Here is a 16,584-nt window from a genome sequence, read left to right as displayed (position 1 = left end):
TCCTTTTAGATCTATCTCTGTAAATCTTGATGCCCAATATGTACTGTGCTTCTCCTAGATCCTTCATCGAAAAACATTTCCCAAGCCAAATCTTGACAGAGTTCAACATAGGAATGTCATTTCCGATAAGCAATATGTCGTCGACATATAATACTAGGAAAGCAATTTTGCTCCCACTGACCTTCTTGTATACACAAGATTCGTCCGCGTTCTTGATGAAACCAAAGTCACTGACTGCTTCATCAAAACGTATATTCCAGCTCCTGGATGCCTGCTTCAATCCGTAGATTGACTTCTTTAGCTTGCATACCTTTTTAGCATTCTTTGGATCCTCAAAACCTTCAGGCTGTGTCATAAACACAGTTTCTGTTAAAACGCCGTTTAAGAAAGCAGTTTTGACATCCATCTGCCATATTTCGTAATCGTAATATGCAGCGATTGCTAATATTATTCGAATAGACTTTAGCATTGCAACTGGTGAAAAGGTTTCATCGTAATCCACACCGTGGACTTGCCTGTAACCTTTCGCAACCAATCTAGCTTTGAAAACTTCAAGTTTCCCATCCTTGTCCTTTTTCAGTTTGAAAACCCATTTGCTTCCAATGGCTTGGTAGCCATCTGGCAAATCGACCAAATCCCATACTTGGTTTTCAGACATGGAGTCTAATTCAGATTGCATGGCTTCTTGCCACTGCTTGGAGCTAGGGCTCGTCATAGCTTGCTTGTAAGTCGCAGGTTCATCACTTTCAAGTAATAGAACGTCATAGCTCTCGTTCGTCAAAATACCTAAGTACCTTTCCGGTTGAGATCTATATCTTTGCGATCTACGCGGGGTAACATTTCTAGATTGACCATGATTCTCACCAGATTCTTCTAAAGATCTCTGAGTTTCATCCTGAATGTCATCTTGAGCATTCTCTAGAGTTTGTTGTTCGACTCGAATTTCTTCGAGGTCCTATCTCTTCTCCCACTTGTCATTTTGGAAATGTGATCTTTCTCCAAAAAGACACCATCTCGAGCAACAAACACTTTGTTCTCAGATGTATTGTAGAAGTATACCCCTTTGTTTCCTTTGGATAGCCCACAAGGATACATTTGTCAGATTTTGGATGAAGTTTGTCTGAAATTAATCGTTTGACGTATACTTCACATCCCCAAATCTTAAGAAAAGACACATTTGGAGGCTTTCCAAACCATAATTCGTATGGAGTCTTTTCGACAGCTTTAGACGGAGCTCTATTTATAGTGAGTGCAGCTGTATTTAGTGCATGTCCCCAAAATTCTAATGGAAGTTCGGCCTGACCCATCATTGACCTGACCATGTCTAGCAAGGTTCTGTTCCTCCGTTCTGACACACCGTTCCATTGTGGTGTTCCAGGAGGAGTCAATTCTGATAGAATTCCACATTCTTTCAGATGGTCATCAAATTCATAGCTCAGATATTCACCGCCTCTATCAGACCGCAGTGCCTTGATCTTCTTGCCTAATTGATTCTCTACTTCACTCTGAAATTCCTTGAATTTGTCAAAGGATTCAGACTTATGCTTCATTAGGTAGACATAACCATACCTACTGAAGTCATCAGTGAAAGTGATAAAGTAGCTGAAACCACCTCTAGCATTTGTACTCATTGGTCCACATACATCTGTATGGATTAAACCCAATAGTTCATTTGCTCTTTCTCCAACTTTAGAGAAAGGTTGCTTTGTCATTTTGCCAAGTAAACATGATTCGCATTTACCATAATCCTCTAAGTCAAATGGTTCTAGAATTCCTTCCCTTTGAAGTCTTTCTAAGCGTTTCAAGTTTATATGGCCTAATCGACAATGCCACAGATAGGTGAGATCTGAATCATCCTTTTTGGCCTTTTTGGTATTTATGTTATATACTTGTTTGTCGTGATCTAATAAATAAAGTCCATTGACTAATCTAGCAGATCCATAAAACATCTCTTTAAAATAAAACGAACAACTATTGTCTTTTATTATAAAGGAAAATCCCTTAGCATCTAAGCAGGAAACTGAAATGATGTTTTTAGTAAGACTTGGAACATGGAAACATTCTTCCAGTTCCAAAACTAGCCCGGAGGGCAACGACAAATAGTAAGTTCCTACGGCTAATGCAGCAATCCGTGCTCCATTTCCCACTCGTAGGTCGACTTCTCCCTTGCTTAACTTTCTACTTCTTCTTAGTCCCTGTGGATTGGAACATAAGTGTGAGCCACAACCTGTATCTAATACCCAAGAAGTTGAATTAGCAAGTATACAGTCTATAACGAAAATACCTGAAGATGGAACGACTGTTCCGTTCTTCTGATCTTCCTTTAGCTTCAAGCAATCTCTCTTCCAATGCCCCTTCTTCTTGCAGTAGAAGCATTCGGATTCAGAAGTGGGTTGACTGACCTTCCTCTTTGCAGATTTGGCGCCAGTATGCTTAGTTGGGCTGGCCTTGTTGCCACCTTTCTTAGCATTCCTCTTCTTTCCAGATTTCTTGAACTTGCCCCCACGCACCATAAGCACATCCTGCTTATCACTTTTGAGCGTCTTTTCAGCGGTCTTCAGCATACCGTGAAGCTCAGTGAGCGTTTTGTCCAGACTATTCATACTGTAGTTCAGTTTGAACTGATCATACCCGCTATGAAGAGAATGGAGGATGGTGTCTATAGCCATTTCCTGAGAAAATTGCTGATCCAGCCGACTCATATTCTCAATGAGTCCAATCATTTTGAGAACATGTGGACTTACGGGCTCGCCTCTCTTAAGCTTGGTCTCAAGAATTTGCCTATGAGTCTCGAATCTTTCGACTCGAGCCAGATCTTGGAACATGTTCTTCAACTCACTGATGATTGTGAAAGCATCTGAGTTGATGAACGTTTTCTGCAGATCCGCACTCATGGTGGCGAGCATTAGACATTTCACATCCTTGTTGGCATCAATCCAACGATTGAGGGCTGCCTGAGTGATCCCGTCGCCTGGAGCTTCGGGCATCGCCTCATCTAGGACATACTCCTTTTCTTCCTGCATAAGAACTATTTGCAAGTTCCTTTGCCAGTCAAGGAAGTTTTTCCCGTTCAACTTCTCCTTTTCGAGAATTGATCGAATGTTGAATGAATTGTTGTTTGCCATATTAAAAACTACAATTGAAAAGAATAAACAAATAAATAACCATTCACAGTTTCTCTTAATAAACTTAAATTCTAGCATTCATGCATAATTCAATGTTTATTAAGCATTTTATTCAAGTTATGTGTTCCGGCAGGTGTGAATAAAATGATTCCAAGATCCTAAAATCATTGAAGAACTAAGCACAGTTTGTCGACTTAATCCTAGAACATCTTAGGTAAGCAAAAGCCTTTTGCTAATAGTCTAGAAACTATTCTTGGTTGATAGGTACGTCTAAGAACTTATTAGGTAAACCTATCGAATTTGCCACGACATAAAAGGACTCCTTACTTATATCGTTGAGTTTCACCAAAACTAACATGTACTCACAATTATTTGTGTACCTTGCCCCTTTAGGACCAATAAGTAACACCTCGCTGAGCGAAAACTATTACTAGATTGATGTAAAGGATATCCAAGCAAGTGTATATTTTGGCATGGCACCTTTTAACTCAATTTTTAAGTTTGGAACTTAAGGCTCTTACTATGTTGGTTAGATTTTAAGTGAACTAAAATCCTTAATCATGCAACATAATCAAGCTTTTGATCTCATGCATTTTAAGACATATTTAAAGCAATAAATAACTTAAAACATGCATAAGATATTTGTGATCTAGTATGGCCCGACTTCATCTTGAAGCTTTGACTTCAAAGTCCGTCTTGAAAATCTCCGTGGGAGGCACCATTTTCTTCAAATAGGATAAGTTATAACTAATTACAACTATTTGATGGTACGCAGACCATATTTGAATTGAAAAATAACTTTGGTGCTTTAGACCAATTACATTCAAATTAATGGTACGCAGACCATATTTTCTATCCTATTTGGGCCATACTAGTCACTTCATAACCTGCAAAACAGTACATATACAATATATACCATTCACCCATTCATTATCATGAATGGCCCACATAGCTGGTTAGTTAAAACACATTATGCATCACGTAAACATTTGCAGCAATTAATCAAGGTCACCAATAATCTACCAATTATTCAGTCCTTATTAATTCTAATCGAGTTGTTTTAACCTTAAGGATTTGTAGACCTAATCAAGAGTTTATGACTAAAAGCACTCCCACTCAAACCAATAAATTCATATGCTTTACTAATTTTAAACATAAAATTGTATTTCTAGTCTAACCGGAAACATACAAATTTAATTAAAATTTAAAGCTCATATAAATTTATAATTGAATCCAAAAATTTAATTTTAATTTCAGTCACATTTAAATTAATTTATGATTTTAATTTTAGTAAAATAATTAGAATAAATGCCATTTATTATAATTATAATATTCAAAATTAAAATCCAAGAAATTAATTCAAATTATTAATTTTAAAATCAATTAAAATTACGTGAACTGAAATTTTCAAATTAAACATTCAAAAACGATCTAATCGAAACGCAAACATCCTATGCGTTGCACGCCCATGGGCTGTACGCACACAGCCATTGCTGGCCATGTGCGCGCAGCCCATGCGCTCGTTGCATAGCTGCTGCTGTCCCATACGCAAGCCTCCGCACAGCGCCCACCGCACGCGAGCTATCGCTCGCAGCGCGCGCGCGTTACCGCGCTGGCTGGTGCGCGAGATCGCTCGCTGGTGCGCGCGAGCCATCGCTCGCTGGGGCGCTGCATCGCTCGCTGGTGCGCGCGAGCCATCGCTCGCTGGCGCGCGAGATCGCTCGCTGCGCGCGCGCGAGCCATCGCTCGCTGGTGCGCGACATCGCTCGCTGGGCGGGCGACGTCGCGCGCTGTGCGCGCGAGTGATGCTGTGCGCAGCGCTCGTGGCACGCGAGCTTGCGCTCGCTGCGCACGAGGTTGCGCGCTGTTGTGCGAGGCAGCGCGCGCTGTGGCGCAGCTCGCTTGCTGCCCACACGCGACTGCCTTGGCTCGCCCCTCGCCCATGCCCATCCGTTCATTGCTCGTGGCACACGACACAAGGCAGGGCTGCTGCCTTGCGCTCGTGCACTACGCCCTTGCTCATTGCATTCGTGCCGCACGGGCGACGAGCTCCCTTGCTCGTCGTCGCATGCCCGCATTATACAACACCCCTTAAGGGTAACACGAAGCGTCCATTGCTTCGTGCGTGCAAGTTATTTGAACGAATCGCATAAAAATTTAAAATTTATATTTAAAATTAATGACAAATTAATAAATAATATTAATTTCATAATTTTAGGGCGAAAAAATCGAAAATTTATTATCCAATTGATTTCCGATTGATATGGATTCAAGTCTAGGTCATAAAAATTTAAAATTTATCGTAAATTTACAATTTTTATGGTGGTTTTTAATCATAGGTTTCTAATTAAATTACAATTAATTATGAAAATCAAATTAATTCTAAATTATTCTAATTTTCAACAAATTAATCATAATTACAAATTAGATTGCATAATTAACAAGACTAGGCATTCAAACTTGTTAAACATATGCAGTAGGTCAATCAAAAATTCAAGATTTATCAACAAGAATCGCAAATAATTAATTTAACATCTTAAATTTACGAAATTTTGCATCCGAAAAACTAAAACCTTCGAAAAGTCATAGTTAGGCTTCGAATTTGAGAATTCTGGGTTCGGCAGAAAAATACTATTTTTGTCAAAATTTTAGAATGCCTTTTACATGCGGAATTGACACAAAAATCACTCAATTCGGATGAGTAATGAAGAAACTGCCGAAAAACTGCGTACATATAATTAAATAAACGCAATTTGCAATTAATTAACAATTACGAAAATTAATCACCCCTTTTAATTCTTGCAAATTTGTAATATTTAACCATGTTCATGCAATTTAGATTATGAAAATAATAAGGGGCTCGTGATACCACTGTTAGGTTATGATACATATGACATTTACATAAATCATGCGGAAACAACCATTAACCCAGGAAACATATTATTTACACATAATCATTTAGCATAGTTTAGATGCATACTCTTTGTTGCGTGCCTTCCCTAGCTGCGCCCGAACCGAACAAGAACAAGTCTTTTAGGACTCCAAGTGTCGTCCCTCCGTAGAAAGTCCACAGCACGTCCGGATCCGCCTTAAGATTGACCAACTAGAATCGCCCTTAAGGTACTCAGAAAATTCGGCACTTTTGGGGCAAGATGGGTTTTAATTTTCTCTCAAAAAACTCACTTTTGAATACTTTGAAACTTGTATATAAATTATGACCCCTAGGCCTTTATTTATAGAGTTATGGAAAAGGAATCGTAATCCTAGTAGGATGCGAATTAATTGGAATTAGAATTCTACATGAATTCTACTTAATCAATTTATCCAATAGGAATAGACATTTAATCATACACTGACTCTTGCAGATTCAGGAATCTCGCATGAGCTCAAACTCACACACACACGGCAGCCACAAGGGCTGCCCACGCATGCGAGCAGCAGCCTACGCAGCGCGGCCCACGCATGCGCGGCCTTGTGCGCGCTGGGCTGTGGCGTGCGTGCTTGCTGGGCGATGGCCTGGCTTCGTGCTGGGCCTTCGTCCGGCAGGCCTCGTCCGATGCTAATTCGTACGATACGCTTCCGATTAAATTTCCATTTCCGGAATCTATTTCCGATACGAACAATATTTAATATTTCCGATTCCGGAATTAATTTCCGTTTCGAACAAATATTTAATATTTCCGTTTCCGGAATTATTTTCCGATTCCGGTAATATTTCCGATTCTGACAATATTTCCGTTTCCGGCAATATTTCCGATTCTGGTAATATTTCCATTTCCAACAATATTTTCCGATACGTACCATGTTTCCGTTTCCGGCAACATCTACGACTTGGATAATATTCATATTTCCGATACGATCCATATTTCCGTTTCCGGCAATATCATCGTTTCCGGAGTATTCATTTCTTGCCTGTGACGATCTTAGCTCCCACTGAAACCAAGATCCGTCGGTTCCGAATATTCATAGATGGAGTATTTAATGCCATTAAATACTTGATCCGTTTACGTACTATTTGTGTGACCCTACGGGTTCAGTCAAGAGTAAGCTGTGGATTAATATCATTAATTCCACTTGAACTGAAGCGGCCTCTAGCTAGGCATTCAGCTCACTTGATCTCACTGAATTATTAACTTGTTAATTAATACTGAACCGCATTTATTAGACTTAACATAGAATGCATACTTGGACCAAGGGCATTATTTCCTTCACGTCCGGATCCGCTTAAGCTTGACCAACTAGAATCGCCCTTGAGGTTCTTAGAATTTTTGGCAATTAGGGTGCAAGTGTTTGGCTGATTTTTGCTTGAAAATCTTACCCTTGAATACTTGAAAACTTGTGTATAAATTTGTGAACCTAGGCACATATTTATAGAGTCATGGAAAAGGATTTAGAATCTTATTAGGATACCAATTTGTTTAATTAGAATCTTATCAAAACTCTATTAAACAAATTCTATCTTTATTAGGATTAGGATTTAATCATAGAACAAATTCCATTAGCTTTAGGATTTGTATTGAACACAACAGTTGCACGAGCACGAGCACGAGCCGCACAGCCCGCGCAAGGCTTGCGGCCCACGGGAGCAGCACAGCCCGCAGCCCACGAGCTCGCGCGCATACCATGGCCTTGCTGGGCCTGGCCTTTGCGCTGGGCCTGGCGAGGCTTTGCTGCGTTGTGTTGATGCGCATGGCATCCTGGACGCGGGCCTGGCTTCGTGTTGGGCCTTCATCTAGCAAGTCTCGTCCGATGCTAATTCGTACGATGCGCTTCCGATTAAATTCCCGATTCCGGAATTCATTTCCGATACGAACAATATTTAACATTTCCGATTCCGGAATTAATTTCCGTTTCGAACAAATATTTAATATTTCCGTTTCCGGAATTATTTTCCGAATCCGATAATATTTCCGATTCTGACAATATTTCCGTTTCCGGCAATATTTCCGATTCTGGCAATATTTCCATTTCCGATAATATTTTCCGATACGTACCATGTTTCCGTTACCGACAACATCTACGACTTGGATAATATTTATATTTCCGATACGATCCATATTTCCGTTTTCGGCAACATCATCGTTTTCGGAGTATTCGTTTACTTGCCTTTGACGATCTCAGCTCCTACTGAAACCAAGATCCGTCGATTCCGAATATCCATAGATGGAGTATTTAATGCCATTAAATACTTGATCCGTTTACGTACTATTTGTGTGACCCTACGGGTTCAGTCAAGAGTAAGTTGTGGATTAATATCATTAATTCCACTTGAACTGAAGCGGCCTCTAGCTAGGCATTCAGCTCACTTGATCTCACTGAATTATTAACTTGTAAATTAATACTGAACCGCGTTTATTAGACTTAACATTAAATGCATACTTGGACCAAGGGCATTATTTCCTTCAGTCTCCCACTTGTCCTTAGGGACAAGTGTGCATTTCCTAATTCCTTTGTCACTCGATGCTTGCTCTTGAACATAAGGTAAGAGTTGTCATCCTTATTATGTCCAGAGGTATTTCTCGGTTCCAGAGTTCAACTGATCAAATAAACAGATAATCATAGCCTATGATTCATCTGAGCACGGCCATGCATTTTACAGTTTCTAGCTCTCCGAGTCGCCTTGTACAACTTTCAGCATCTCATCCCGATTTATGGGAGGACAATCCCAATCTTGCGATCTTGAGATTAGACTTCGTTTGATAGGTGATTACCTGAGTGTTGCCTTTATAGCCTCCTTTTACGGTCCGACGGTTGACAACGTCAAAGTAAGCAGTTCTCAAACAAGTAATCTCAAATCACTCAGGTATTGAGGATTAGTGTCTAATAATTTTAATAAAATTTAATTATGACAGATTTTCATCTCTTACAGTAAAGTTTCATAGGTCTGTCCGATACTAGTCTTCCCAAAGTAAGTATCTATGCAAATGATTACGACATTGCCATGTCCACAGAGTTCAAGAAACAGAACTACTAGTCATCTTGAATTCTAGTCGTCTAACGTTTTTCTATGTGTCAATCTTTATAGAAAACTCCGACCAGGGACCATTTTCAACTTTTGACATTCAAGTTCACTTGATAAACATTCCTTAGTCACAGGACTGGTCCTGACAGTCTACCTTGAATATATTGTCAAATTGAAGGGACCCGTCATTTAATAAACCACAAATTAAATGGTAAAATGAATTCTATTCATTTAATACACCACAAATTAAGTGGAAAAATTAATTATAAACCACAAAGTATTAAACTTTAAAACTTTACAACATTAAACTAGGACATCAAAGCTATTCTCCAATATGCTTGATTCCCATAGCTGCAGTGTGCGAGTTGTGCTTCGCATGTGGCAGAGGTTTAGTCAATGGATCTGAGATGTTATCATCAGTTACAATCTTGCTTATCTAGACTTCTTTTCTTTCAACGAACTCTCGTAGAAGGTGAAATCTACGAAGTACATGCTTGACTCTTTGGTGGTGTCTAGGGTTCTTTGCCTGTGCAATAGCTCCGTTATTATCACAATATAGAGCTATTGGTCCTTTAATGGAGGGGACTACACCAAGTTCACCTATGAACTTCCTTAGCCATATAGCTTCTTTTGCTGCTTCATGTGCAGCAATGTACTCCGCTTCAGTTGTAGAATCCGCAATGGTGCTTTGCTTAGCACTTTTCCAGCTTACTGCACCTCCGTTGAGGTAGAAGACAAACCCAGACTGTGATCTGAAATCATCTTTGTCGGTTTGGAAACTTGCGTCTGAATAGCCTTTAACAATTAATTCATCATCTCCACCATAGACCAGGAAATCATCTTTGTGCCTTCTCAGGTACTTCAGAATATTCTTGGCAGCAGTCTAATGTGCCTCTCCTGGGTCTGACTGGTATCTGCTCGTAGCACTGAGTGCATACGCAACATCCGGGCGTGTACATATCATAGCATACATTATTGAACCAATCAATGATGCATATGGAATCCCACTCATTCGTCTACGCTCATCAAGTGTTTTTGGGCACTGAGTCTTGCTTAGAGTCATTCCATGAGACATGGGTAGGTAGCCTCGCTTGGAGTCTGCCATCTTGAACCTTTCAAGCACCTTATTGATATAAGTGCTTTGACTAAGTCCAATCATCTTCTTAGATCTATCTCTATAAATCTTGATGCCCATTATGTACTGTGCTTCTCCTAGATCCTTCATCGAAAAACATTTCCCAAGCCAAATCTTGACAGAGTTCAATATAGGAATGTCATTTCCGATAAGTAATATGTCGTCGACATATAATACTAGAAAAGCAATTTTTCTCCCACTGACCTTCTTGTATACACAAGATTCGTCTGCGTTCTTGATGAAACCAAAGTCACTGACTGCTTCATCAAAACGTATATTCCAGCTCCTTGATGCCTGCTTCAATCCGTAGATTGATTTCTTAAGCTTGCATACCTTTTTAGCATTCTTTGGATCCTCAAAACCCTCAGGCTGTGTCATAAACACAGTTTCTCTTAAAACATCGTTTAAGAAAGCGGTTTTGACATCCATCTGCCATATTTCGTAATCGTAATATGAAGCGATTGCTAACATTATCCGAATAGACTTTAGCATTGCAACTGGTGAAAAAGTTTCATCGTAATCCACACCGTGGACTTGCTTGTAAAATTTTTCAACCAATCTAGCTATGAAAACTTCAAGTTTCCCATCCTTGTCTTTTTTCAGTTTGAAAACCCATTTGCTTCCTATGGCTTGGTAGCCATCTGGAAAATCGACCAAATCCCAAACTTGGTTTTCAGACATGGAGTCTAATTCAGATGGCATGGCTTCTTGCCATTGCTTGGAGCTAGGGCTCGTCATAGCTTGTTTGTAAGTCGCAGGTTCATCACTTTCAAGTAATAGAACGTCATAGCTCTCGTTCGTCAAAATACCTAAGTACCTTTCCGGTTGAGATCTATATCTCTGCGATCTACGCGGGGTTACATTTCTAGATGGTCCATGATTCTCACCAGATACTTCTAAAGATCTTTGAGTTTCATCCTGAATGTCATCTTGAGCATTCTCTAGATTTTGTTGTTCGACTCGAATTTCTTCGAGGTCTACTTTTCTCCCACTTGTCATTTTGGAAATGTGATCCTTTTCCAAAAAGATACCATCTCGAGCAACAAACACCTTGTTCTCAGATGTATTGTAGAAGTAATATCCCTTTGTTTCCTTTGGATAGCCCACAAGGATACATTTGTCAGATTTTGGATGAAGTTTGTCTGAAATTAATCGTTTGACGTATACTTCACATCCCCAAATCTTAAGAAAAGACACATTTGGAGGCTTTCCAAACCATAACTCATATGGAGTCTTTTCAACAGCTTTAGACGGAGCTCTATTTATAGTGAGTGCAGCTGTATTTAGTGCATGTCCCCGAAATTCTATTGGAAGTTCGGTCTGACCCATCATTGATCTAACCATGTCTAGCAAGGTTCTGTTCCTCCGTTCCGACACACCGTTCCATTGTGGTGTTCCTGGAGGAGTAAATTCTGATAGAATTTCACATTCTTTCAGATGGTTATCAAATTCATAGCTCAGATATTCACCGCCTCTATCAGACCGCAGTGCCTTGTGTATGGATTAAACCCAATAGTTCAGTTGCTCTTTCTCCAACTTTGGAGAAAGGTTGCTTTGTCATTTTGCCAAGTAAACATGATTCGCACTTACCATAATCCTCTAAGTCAAATGGTTCTAGAATTCCTTACTTTTGAAGTCTTTCAATGCGTTTCAAGTTAATATGGCCTAATCGACAATGCCACATATAGGTGAGATCTGAATCATCCTTTTTGGCCTTTTTGGTATTTATGTTATAAACTTGTTAGTCGTGATCTAATAAATAAAGTCCATTGACTAATCTAGCAGATCCATAAAACATCTCTTTAAAATAAAACGAACAACTATTGTCTTTTATTAAAAAGGAAAATCCCTTAGCATCTAAGCAAGAAACAGAAATGATGTTTTTAGTAAGACTTGGAACATGGAAACACTCTTCCAGTTCAAAAACTAGCCCAGAGGGCAACGAAAAATAATAGGTTCCTACAGCTAATGCAGCAATCCTTGCTCCATTTCCCACTCGTAGGTCGACTTCACCCTTGCTTAACCTTCTACTTCTTCTTAGTCCCTTTGGATTGGAACATAAGTGTGAGCCACAACTTGTATCTAATACCCAAGAAGTTGAATTAGCAAGTATACAGTCTATAACGAAAATACCTGAAGATGGAACGTCTGTTCCGTTCTTCTGATCTTCCTTAAGCTTTGGACATTCTCTTTTGTAATGGCCTATTCCATCACAATAAAGACATCTTGATGTGGACTTGTCCTGCTTTGTTTTAGCATTGCCCTTGGACTTTCCACCTTTCTTGAAGGGTCTCCCTTTAGCCTTGAGTAAATCCTTGGCTTCACAGTCGAGTATTATCTCAGCCTTTATGACAAGGTGAACAAATTCTACAACTGTTTCTTCTCTTGGTTCACTTAGGTATAGTTGCTTGAAGCGACCAAACCCACTGTGCAGTGAATTGAGCAAGACAGAGACTGCCATCCTTTTGCTTATTGGTGTTCCTAGCAGTCTCAGTCGATCATAATATGAAAGCATAAGCTCCACATGGAACCTCAGTGGGACGCCTACCCTCTATTTAGTGCGAAGGAGCTGAACATGTGTTTCTTGGACCTCCATCGTATAACACCTGTTAGGAGAACTAACATTTAGACCAGACTTTGATTCAATCAACTCATAGACGTTTAGGTCCCTGTCCTCCGTGCTTTCACGACAAATATCCCTCAGATTCTTGATGAGCGTAAAAGGTTCGTAAGCTACAAACCTTCTAGCCCATTCATCAGGGATATTGTTCAGCATGAGACTCATAACCTTTTTGAGATCCGCATCCCAGGCGGAAAATCTTTCAGGGGTCATGTCTCTGGCATAGTAGCTTGGCATGGGATGTAACAGTACATACTCAAGTCCATTGAGTCTGACTATTTCAACTAGCTTAATTAGCTTCCCATTCAAGAAATTTTGTTAGGTTCAGCTTGACCATAAGCTCAGAACCCATGATGATGTTTTGATTGTTGTTTGCCATAGTAAAACTACAATAGAAAATAAATAAACAAATAAATAATCATTCACAGTTTCTCTTAATAAACTTAAATTCTAGCATGCATGCATAATTTAATGTTCATTAAGCATTTTATTCAAATTATGTGTTCCGGCAGGTGTGAATAAAATGATTCCAAGACCCTAAAACCATTGAAGAATTAAGAACATTATGTATTTAGACTCAATTCTAAAATCTTTTAGGTAAGCAAAAGCCTTTTGCTAATAGTCTAGAAACTACTCTTGGTTAATAGATACATCTAAGAACTTATTAGGTAAACCTATCATTTTTGCCACGACATAAAAGGACTCCTTACTTATATCGTTGAGTTTCACCAAAACTAACATGTACTCACAATTATTTGTGTACCTTACCCCTTTAGGATCAATAAGTAACACCTCGCTGAGCGTAAAACTATTACTAGATTGATGTAAAGGTTATCCAAGTAAGTGTTATTTTGGCATGGGACCTTTTAACTCAATTTTTAAGTTTGGAACTTAAGGCTCTTACTATGTTGGTTAGATTTTAAGTGAACTAAAATCCTTAATCATGCAACATAATCAAGCCATAATCTCATGCATAATTAAGACATATTTAAAGCAATAAATAACTTAAAGCATGCATAAGATAAATGTGATCTAGTATGGCCCGACTTCATCTTGAAGCTTCAACTTCAAAGTCCGTCTTGAAAATGGATTGGAAACTTCGTCTTGAATTTCACCATGGGAGGCGCCATTTTCTTCAAATAGGATAAGCTATAATTAAACTAATTACAACTATTTCATGGTACGCATACCATATTTGAATTGAAAAACAAACTTTGGTGCATTAGATCAATTACATTCAAATTAATGGTACGCATACCATATTTTCTATCCTATTTGGGCCATACTAGTCACTTGCAATAACCAGCAAAACAGTACATATACAATATATACCATTCACCCATTCATTATCATGAATGGCCCACATAGCTGGTTAGTAAAAACACATTGTAATGCATCACATAAATATTTTTAGCAATTAATCAAGGGCACCAATAATCTACCAATTATTCAGTCCTTATTAATTATAGTCAAGTTGTTTTAACCTTAAAGGATTTGTAGACCTAATCAAGAGTTTATGACTAAAAATGCTCCCACTCAAACCAATAACTTTATATGCTTTACTAATTTTAAACATAAAAATGTATTTCTAGTCTAACCGGAAACATACAAGTTTAATTAAAATTTAAAGCTCATGTAAAATTATAATCGAATCCATTAATTTAATTTATTTTCAGTTGAATTAAACGAATTTAAATTAATTCAAGGTTTAATTTTAGTAAAATAATTAGTATAAATTAAAATTTATAATAATTATAATAATCAAAATTAAATCCCAAGAAAACAATTTAAATTATTAATTTTAAAGTTAATTAAAATTATTTCCGAACTGAAAATTGAAAATTAAAAACAAAACGTATCAAACGTAGCAAGACGTGGCACTTGGGCTTGCGCCCAAGCCCCATCGAGCCACGAGGCCGCATCACCCCTCGACTGACCATTGCACAAGGCACGAGTAGCAGCAGCCACGCGCAAACGCAGCAAGCCAAGCCACGCTTGTGCGCAGCCTGCTCGTCCGCATCGCATTGCAGCAGCTCCCCTCGCGAGGCATCGCTCGCTACACGCGAGCCATCGCTCGCTGCGCGAGGCAGTGCGCGCTGTGGCGCAGCACGCTTGCTGCCCACACGCGACTGCTCGCAGTGCCTTGCCTGTCGCCCATCGCTCATTGCCCATCGCATAACACACACGAACAACACCATTGCCTCGCTCGTGCCCCATGCTATGTTGCTCGCTGCATTCATACCGCACGGGCGACGAGCTCCCTTGCTCGTCGTCTCGTGGCCGCACTATACAACACCCCTTAAGGGTAACACGTAGCGTCCTTTGCTTTGTGCGTGCAACATTTATGAGCGTTTTTTATAAAAATTTAAAATTTTTAATTCAAAATTAATGACAAATTAATAAATCATATTAATTTCATAATTTTAGGGCGAAAAATCGAAAATTTATTAATTAATTAATTTCCGATTAACATGGATTCAAATCTAGGTCATAAAAATTTAAAATTTATCACAATTTTTATGGTGGTTTTTAATCATGGATACCTAATTAAATTAATCAGAAATAGTACTTTTGTCAAAATTTTAGAATGCCTTTTACATGCGGAATTGACACAAAAATCACCCAATTTGGTTGAGTAACTAAGAAACTGCCGAAAAACTGTGTACATTTAATGAAATAAACGCAATTTGCAATTAATTAAGAATTACGAAAATTAATCACCCCTTTTTAATTCTTTGCAAATTTGTAAAATTTAACCATGTTTAAGCAATTATAGATCATGCAATTAATAAGGGGCTCGTGATACCACTGTTAGGTTATGATACCTATGAACAACATAAATCATGCGGAAAAACCTTAATGTCAGGAATCATATTAATTGCACATAATCATATAATTAGTCTAGGATGCATACACTTTGTAGCCTGCCCTCCCTGGCTGCGCCCGAACCAAACAAGAATAAGTCTTTAGACTCCAAGTGTCCTCCTTCCGTAGAAAGTCCACAGCACGTCCGGATCCGCCTTAAGCTTGACCAACTAGAATCGCCCTTAATTAAGGTTCTTAGAATTTTCGGCTATTAGGGTGCAAGTGTTTGGTTGATTTTTGCTTGAAAATCTTACCCTTGAACTTGTTTATAAATTTGTGAACCTAGGAACATATTTATAGAGTCATGGAAAAGGATTTAGAATCCTATTAGGATACCAATTTGTTTAATTAGAATCTTATCAAAACTCTATTAAACAAATTCTATCTTTATTAGGATTAGGATTTAATCATAGAAAAATTCCATTAGCTTTAGGATTTGTATTGAACACAAGCGTTGCAAGAGCACGAGCACGAGCCGCACAGCCCGCGCAAGCCTTGCGGCCCACGGGAGCAGCACAGCCCGCAGCCCACGAGCTCGCGCGCGCACCATGGCCTTGTTGGGCCTGTCCGTGCGCTGGGCTTGGCGAGGCTTTGCTGCGTTGTGTTGATGCGCATGGCTTGCTGGACGCGGGGCTGGCTTCGTGCTTGGCCTTCGTCTAGCAAGTCTCGTCCGATGCTAATTCGTACGATGCCCTTCCGATTAAATTCCTGATTACGGAATTCAATTCCAATACGAACAATATTTAACATTTCCGATTCCGTAATTAATTTCCGTTTCGAACAAATATTTAATATTTCCGTTTCCGGAATTATTTTCCGATTCCGATAATATTTCCGATTCTGACAATATTTCCGATTCCGGCAATATTTCCGATTC

The sequence above is a fragment of the Spinacia oleracea genome, chromosome 5, assembly GCF_020520425.1.
Source record: "Spinacia oleracea cultivar Varoflay chromosome 5, BTI_SOV_V1, whole genome shotgun sequence".
NCBI lineage: Eukaryota > Viridiplantae > Streptophyta > Magnoliopsida > Caryophyllales > Amaranthaceae > Spinacia > Spinacia oleracea.
This window is presented reverse-complemented; position numbering follows the sequence as displayed.